Source organism: Theropithecus gelada, chromosome 5, assembly GCF_003255815.1.
Source record: "Theropithecus gelada isolate Dixy chromosome 5, Tgel_1.0, whole genome shotgun sequence".
Lineage (NCBI taxonomy): Eukaryota > Metazoa > Chordata > Mammalia > Primates > Cercopithecidae > Theropithecus > Theropithecus gelada.
The window spans coordinates 136,558,425-136,566,729 of record NC_037672.1 but is presented as its reverse complement, the minus strand read 5'-3'; the positions used below and the strand labels follow the sequence as shown (position 1 = coordinate 136,566,729).

The 8,305-nt window shown below is 40.9% G+C and overlaps 1 non-coding gene across 1 annotated transcript; it reads left to right on the top strand.

The window, feature by feature from the left end:
- Positions 1 to 7,889: 7,889 nt before the first annotated feature.
- LOC112625552 lies at positions 7,890 to 7,994 on the top strand. Its single transcript, XR_003119643.1, has one exon. It is a non-coding gene; the product is annotated as a U6 spliceosomal RNA (small nuclear RNA).
- The last annotated feature ends 311 nt before the right edge of the window (positions 7,995 to 8,305 follow it).

Sequence of the window (8,305 nt, the reverse complement as noted above, 5' to 3'; positions counted from 1 at the left end):
GTACTGGAAGTGATCCTAGGAAGCAGGCTCTAAGAATAGGATTCTGGAGTTGTATCACTCTTCAGCTAGAGGGCAATGAGACCTTGCACACACATACAAATGCATTTTCCTCCATTTTCTACTAAAAATAACAGAAACATACTCAAGAGGGATTAAATGACAGAGATTGTTATTACATAACTAGATAGATTGTTATTATATAACTAGATATCCAGGGTTGGCTTATTTCATGGCTCAGTCATCAAGACCCTGGTTGTATCTGTTGTCCTGCTCTATCAAGAATGTTTTGGGCAAGGCACAGTGGCTCACACCTGTATTCCCAGCACTTTGAGAGGCCAAGGCAGGAGGATCACTTGAACCCAGGACTTTGAGACCAGCCTGAGCAGCCTTGTCTCTACAAAAAAACCAAAAAATTAGCCAAGTGTGGTGGTGAATGCCTGTGGTCCAGCTACATAGGAAGCTGAGGCAGGAGGATCACTTGATCCCAGGAAGTCAAGGTTGCAGTGAGTCATGTTCATGCCACTGTACTCCAGCCTAGGCGACAGAGCAAGATTCTGTGTCAATAAAAAAAGAATGTTTTGGCTTCATCCTTCTGGTAATCATAGGATGAATCGCCACAATTCTAGGTATTTTACAGAGTCTACCAGGAGTGTTTCAAAAAAATAAAAATAAAAAAAAAACAGGCCAGGCAAGGTGGCTCACACCTGTAATCCCAGCACTTTGGGAGGCCAAGGTGGGCAGATCACTTGAGGTCAGGAGATCAAGACCATCTGACCAACATGGTGAAACCCCGTCTCTAGTAAAATACAAAAAATTAACTGCGTGTGGTTATGCGCACCTGTAGTCCCGGCTACTCGGGAAGGGACGGAGGCAGGGGAATCGCTTGAACCTGGGAAGCAGAGATTGCAGTGAGCCAAGACTGCACCACTGCACTCCAGCCTGGCGACAGAGCGAGACTTGTCTCAAAAAAGCAAAAACAAAAAAAAAGAGTTTCCTCATCTTAAAAAAACTTCATACTTTTTTTATTCTAATGTTTTATTGTATAAAATTTCAAACACAAGTAAAGAGAATAGTATAATGAATCCTTATGTGCACTCCACCCGGACTTACCAATTATCAACTCATGGCAAATCTTGTATTCATATTCCTATCCATTGCCTTTGACCACCACAACGGAGGGCCCACCTACAGCTAACACTAATTTGAGACATGTGAATAAGGTTATAAAGTCAAATCTATGATACTGGATATATGTCTGTAAAATAATAATAATTGTTTACTATTGTTAATTATCTAGTCAATGATCAAAGATCAAATTTTCCTCGGCTGGGCGCTGTGGCTCAAGCCTGTAATCCCAGCACTTTGGGAGGCCGAGATGGGCGGATCACGAGGTCAGGAGATCGAGACCATCCTGGCTAACACAGTGAAACCCCGTCTCTACTAAGAAATACAAAAAATAGCCGGGCGAGGTGGCGGGCGCCTGTAGTCCCAGCTACTCAGGAGGCTGAGGCCGGAGAATGGCGTGAACCCGGGAGGCGGAGCTTGCAGTGAGCTGAGATCCGGCCACTGCACTCCAGCCTGGGCGACAGAGCGAGACTCCGTCTCAAAAAAAAAAAAAAAAAAAAAAAAAAAAAAAAAAAAAAAATTTTCCTCAACTACTTCATAAAGGATTTCTCTCTCCCTTCAGTTTGTTTCTTAAGTCAGAATCCAATTAAAGTCCACAATGGGTGGCCGGGTGCGGCGGCTCACATTTGTAATCTCAACACTTTGGGAAGCTGAAGCAGGCAGATCACCTGAGGTCAGGAGTTCAAAACCAGCCTGGCCAACATGGAGAAACCCCATCTCTACAAAAATACAAAAATTAGCCAGATATGATGGCGGGTGCCTGTAACCCCAGGTGCTTGGGAGGCTGAGGCGGGAGAATTGCTTGAACCTGGGAGGCGGAGGTTGCAGTGAGCCAAAATCACGCCATGGCACTCCAGCCTGGGCGACAGAGCGAGACTCCATCTCAAAAAAGAAAAAAAAGTCCACAAATGGTAAATACATCTTTAAGTCTCTTTTTCTATAGATTGCTCCTCCATCTCTCTTCTACTTTTCTTTGCAATTTATGGTTTCAATAAAGTGACTCATTTGATCTGTAGAATTTTTCACTCTGGATTTTGCTTATTGCAACCATATGTGTTTGTCTTGTTTTAACATGTTCCTCTCCCCCATATTGCTTATAAATTGGTATTTAGATTTAGAGGTTCGATCATTCCTATTTATTTATTTATTTTAGGGACAAGGTCTCCCTCTGTTGCCCAGGCCAGAGTGCAGTGGTGCTATCATAGCTCACTGCAGCCTCCTACTCCTGGGCTCAAGCAATCCTCCAACCTCAGCCTCCCAAGTGGTTGGGACTACAAGCACATGCTAATTTTTAAATTTTTTTTATAGAGACAAGGTCTCTCTATGTTGCCCAGGCTGGTCTTGAACTCCTGGTCTCAAGTGATCCTCCCACCTCAGCCTCTCAAAGTACTGAGATTACAGGGGTGAGCCACTGTACCTGGCTTTGGCAGGAATTATCTGTAGGTCATGTTCATACATCCATAAGGAGGTGCATAATATTTGGTGCTTTTCTCTTCATAATGTTAGAAGCCATTGATTCATTATTTTATTAGGAGTTGTTAAATAGTGATACCCTTTCTCCATATTCTTTCCATCTGTTCCTTCCACTTCCCAATGTAGAATCATTTTGGCTTATCGTTCTTCTCATTTTTTTATATAAGCTATATATATATGTATCTATATACCATATAGCATATATATAACATATAAAATATGTTATATATAGCTTATACAAAGAAAAAATGGAAAGGATAAGCCAAAATCCTTCTTTCTTAGCTATATATATATACACAGAGAGCTTAAGAAATTATATATGTAAATATACATATATATGTATAATTATATATATAATTATATAGAGAGAGCTTAAGAAATTATATATGTAAGAATTTAGTCACAAATTATTCCCATCCTTTATATATATAATATACATAACCTATATATATTGCATATATTATTTTTTCTTAGATAAGAGGTAGTTTACTATACACATACATTTTTCTACCTTGCTTTTTGCATTCAACTATATGCCTGGAGATTACTCTAAATTGTAGATAGTAATATTTCTCATTGCTTTTCGTGGTTACATAGAACTACGTTGTGTGGGCACCATGGATTGTTTATTCAACCAATCTCCTTCTGATGGACATTTGGCTTATTTCTAGAATTTGCTATTAGAAATAGTGCTGCAATGTATAACTTCATGCCTACGTATTTTTGCCACTGTATCATTGGGATAGATTTCTGAAAGAGGGATTACTAAGTCAAATACATACGTAATTTTGCTGCTATTACCAAAGTCCTTTCATAGTAGGGCTACCATTTTACATCCCCAAAACAACAATGTATGTGAGCGCCTGTTTCCTGTTTTACATGCAGAAACAGCAATGTATGTGAGTGCCCTAACATTTGGGTTTTTGCTCACGTGACAGATGAAAAATATCTCAGTGCAGTTTAAATTTGCATTTCCCTTATTAAGAGTGAGGTCGGGCTGGGCCCAGTGGCTCACGCCTGTAATCCCAGAACTCTGGGAGGCTGAGGCTGCAGATCACTTGAGCACAGAAGTTGGAGACCAGCCTGGGCAACATGGGTGAAACCCTGTCTCTACAAAAATTACAAAACATTAGCAGGATATGATGGTGTGCGCCTGTAGTCCCAGCTACTCAGGAGGCTGAGGTGGGAGGATTGCTTAAGCCTGGGAGGTCAAGGCTTCAGTGAGTCATGATTACACCACTGCAGTCCAGCCTTAGTGACAGAGTGAGTCCTTGTCTCAAAAAAAAAAAAAAAAAAAAAAGAGTGAGGTTGGACATTAAACATTTTTTTTTTTTTTTTGAGACGGAGTCTTGCTCTGTCACCCAGGCTAGAGTGCAGTGGCGTGATCTTGGCTCACTGCAACCCCAGGTTCAAGCGATTCTCCTGCCTCAGCCTCCCAAGCAGCTGGGACTACAGGTGCGTGCTACCACACTCAGCTAATTTTTTGTATTTTTAGTAGAGACAGGGTTTCACCATGTTACCCAGAATGGTCTTGATCTCCTGACATTCTGATGCGCCTGCCTCGGCCCCCCAAAGTGCTGGGATTACAAGTGTGAGCCACCGCACCCCGCCAAAAAAATTTTTTTAATATACTTTTTTTGTAGCTACAGGGTGTGACTATGTTCCCTAGACTGGTCTCAAACTCCTGGCCTCAAGAGATTCTCTCGCCTCAGCCCCCCAAAGTGCTGGGATTACAGGCATGAACTACCACACCTGGACTTTTTTTTATGGTTAAGGACCATAAAAACATTTTTTTTAATGGTTAAGGACTCTATGCATTTCTTTTTCTGCAATCTGTCTGTTTATATCTCTAGTGCATTTTCCTGTAGTGTGTCAGTCCTTCCTTCTTCTGTTTTTTAGAAGCTCTTTATATGCTAGGGACATTAAACTTTAGTCTGTGCTGTGCTATAAATTACAAATATTCTTCCAAGTTTGTGATTTAACTTTTTATTTTACTTATGGTATTTTTGTAGTATAAGATTTTTTTATTTCAGTGTAATCAAATTCAATATTTTTATGTATTGTTTCTGAATTTTGAGCCAATGTTAACACAGTAGATTGAAAAAATATAGTCACAAATTCTTCCCACCTTTTTGTATACACTCCTGTTAAGTGTGACTTTAGGCCAGGCATGGTGGCTCACACCTGTAGTTACTGCACTTTGGGAGGCCAAGGCAGGAGAATCACTTGAGTCCAAGAACTTGGGACAAGGCTGGAAAATACAGTAAGACCCTGTCTCTACTTAAATTTTTTTTTTTTTTTTACTTAAAAAAAATTTTTAAATAAAAAAGAAATGTGGTTTTACATCTCTTCCCATCAAAAGATAGAGACTGTTTCTTCATTCCCTTGAATTTGGGCGGAACTTGTACTTTGTTTTGACCAACAGAATGCTATGGAAGTGACTTTCTGAGCTCTCACCCTCTTGAAATCCTGAGACTACCACGCAAAGAAGCCTGAGCTACCCTCCATGAGAATGAGAGATCACAGGGAGAGAGGTGCTCCATCTACAGCTAACAGTAACCCCAGATGTGTAAAGGAGGCCATCCCAGATCATCCAGCTCCAGCCACGATGCCGCATGACTTCAGTTATATGAACGACCCCAGGAGAGACCAGAAAAGAACAACCCAGCTGAACACAGACCAAATTGATGACCTGCTAAATTGTGAGCAAATAAGATTGTTGTGTTCTAAGCCATGAAGTCGGGGTAGTTTGTTAAGTAGCAATATGTAGTTAAAATACTTAGGAAATAGGCCAGACTCAGTGGCTCACACCTGTAATCCCAGCACTTTAGGAGGCTGAGGCAGGTGGATCACCTGAGGTCAGGAGTTCGAGACTAGCCTGGCCAACACGGCAAAACCCTGTCTCTACTAAAAATACAAAAATTAGCTGGGCGTGGTAGTGGGCACCTGTAATCCCAGCTACTCAGGAGGCTAAGGTAGGAGAATCACTTGAACCTGAGAGGTGGAGGTTGCAGTGAGCCCAGATCACACCACTGAATTCCAGCCTGGGTGACAAGAGCGAAATTCCGTCTCAAAAAAAAAAAAGAAAAGAAAAGAAAAAGAAACACAAATACTTGAATTTGACACACTTTTTTTTTTTTTTTTTAGATTTAGTATCATTGCTTTTCACATTCCTCAGTGGGAATGAAGAAAGAACTAGCTGTGCTTAGCAGAAACAGATTCTGTCGGGCTTAGCCTTGTAGCCAATTGTTACCTTTTCTAAATTCTTTTCAGAGTTGCTAAATGCTGAAATGTGATTGCATACAGAAGAATTTATTTTTTTCATTTTAAAGTTCAGTATTATTTAACATGCTGAGGCAGGAGGATCACTCAAGGCCAGGAGTTCAAGACCAGCCTGGGCAACACAGCAAGACCTCATCTCTACAAAAAATTAAAAAATTAGCTAGGCATGATGGCATGTGCCTGTAGTTCCAGCTACTCAGGGGGCTGAGGTGGGAGGATCACTTGAGCCCAGGAGTCTGAGGCTGCAGTGACCTAAGGTAGCGCCAATGCACTCCAGCCTGGGCAATAGAGCAAGACCCTGTCTCAAAATAAAATAAGATAAAATAAAATGACCCTTTGAAACAGCAGCTATCAAATCCAAAAGCACTATGTTTTATTGATCTTTAACGAAGGTTTAACAACAGTATTCCATAAAAAGCATTTTTACTGTTATACCATTGCCTGATTTTTTTTTTTTTTTTTTTTGAGATGGAGTCTGGTTCTGTCGCTCAGATTAGAGTGTAGCAGCATGATCTTGGTTCACTGCAACCTCCGCCTCCCGGACTTAAGTGATTTCTTTTGCCTAAGCCTCCCAAAGTGCTGGGATTACGGGCATGAGCCACAGTGCCCGGCCTGACTGATCATAATACAATAAAAATATACTATATATTGAAGAAGTAAAAATGAGACAGAGTGTGAGGTATAGAATATGAAATGATTGCAAAAGCTAAAAATTGGCACAGAAGGCTGGGTGCAGTGGCTCACCCCTGTAATCCCAGCATTTTGGGAAGCCGAGGTGAGTGAATCACTTAAGGTCAGGAGTTAGAGACCAGCCTGGCCAACACGGTGAAACCCCATCTCTACTAAAAATTCAGAAATTAGCCCAGTGTGGTGGTGCACGCCTCTAATCCCAGCTACTCAGGAGGCTGAGACAGGAGAATTGCTTGAACCTGGGAGGCAGAGGTTGCAGTGAGCCGGGATTATGCCCCTCCACTCCAGCCTAGGCAACAGAGTGAGACTCCATCTCAAAAAAATTAAAAAATTAAAAATTAATTAATTGATTAAAAAATAGGCACAGAATCAAATAGTTCAGTTACTTCTCTTTGATGTAGACAAGAGATATAAAGGAAGCCTAAATTAGAAAATCTAACACATTTTCCAAACACTGACATGACCATAAAATTTAAATATTAATGTATTAATGGCTGGGCATGATGGCTAGTGCCTGTACTACCAGTGCTTTGGAAGGCTGAGGGGGGAGGATTGCTTGAGGCCAGGAGTTCAAGACTAGCTTGGGCAACGAAGAAAAATCCTGTCTTTACCAAAAAAAAAAAAAAATTGCCAAGTGTGCTGGCACATGCCTGTAGTCCCAGCTACTCAGGAGTCTGAGTTAGGAGGATCACTTGAACCTGGAGATTCAAGTCTACAGAGAGTCGATCACACCACTTTACTCTGGCCTGGGCAATGGAGCAAGACCCTGTCTCAAATACATAGATAAATAAATAAATATTATCTTAATTGTGAAAAAAATGTATTGAGCAGTCTTTAACAATAGAGCTAAGGTAACCATTTTTGTCCACTTTTTAAAGTGAATTTTCTATTACAAAGTACAGTATACGCCACAGCCAGTTTTTGAGAATTCAAGCTGGATTCAGGGGAGATTAGATTCTGAATGTGTTAGTGGTTTTGGTGCCAACTATTTGTCCTGTCAGATAGCATTCATTGACTAGAAACAACACTGTCCAGTATAATAAAACACATTATATAATGTTTTTCCCCATTGAATAGAATCACTAAAAAAATTTCTAGAAAAAAATTATTTTATTTAGCTTTTAGGGTAAGATTTAGTGAACAAGTTGGAAGAATTATGAAAGTTAAATATTGTTATTTGATTTTCACACATGGACATATAATTTCAAATAATCGTTGCTCAATTTAATAATTAAACTAATAAAAAACTCATGTTCTGACATTATTTCTTATGGATAGTGATTTCCAGGGGAAAAAAATGGATTAAGAGCATATCAGCAGCTCACTTTGGCAGCACATATACTAAAATTGGAATGATAAAAAGAAGATTGGCATGGTCCCTGCAGGAGGCTGACACACAAATTCGTGAAGAGTTCTGTTTTTTGAAATAAATTTTTTTTTTTTTTTTTTTTTTTTTGAGGCGGAGTCTCGCTCTGTCGCCCAGGCTGGAGTGCAGTGGCCAGATCTCAGCTCACTGCAAGCTCCGCCTCCTGGGTTTACGCCATTCTCCTGCCTCAGCCTCCCGAGTAGCTGGGACTACAAGCGCCCGCCACCTCGCCCGGCTAGTTTTTTGTATTTTTAGTAGAGACGGGGTTTCACCGTGTTAGCCAGGATGGTCTTGATCTCCTGACCTCGTGATCCGCCCGTCTCGGCCTCCCAAAGTGCTGGGATTACAGGCTTGAGCCACCGCGCCCGG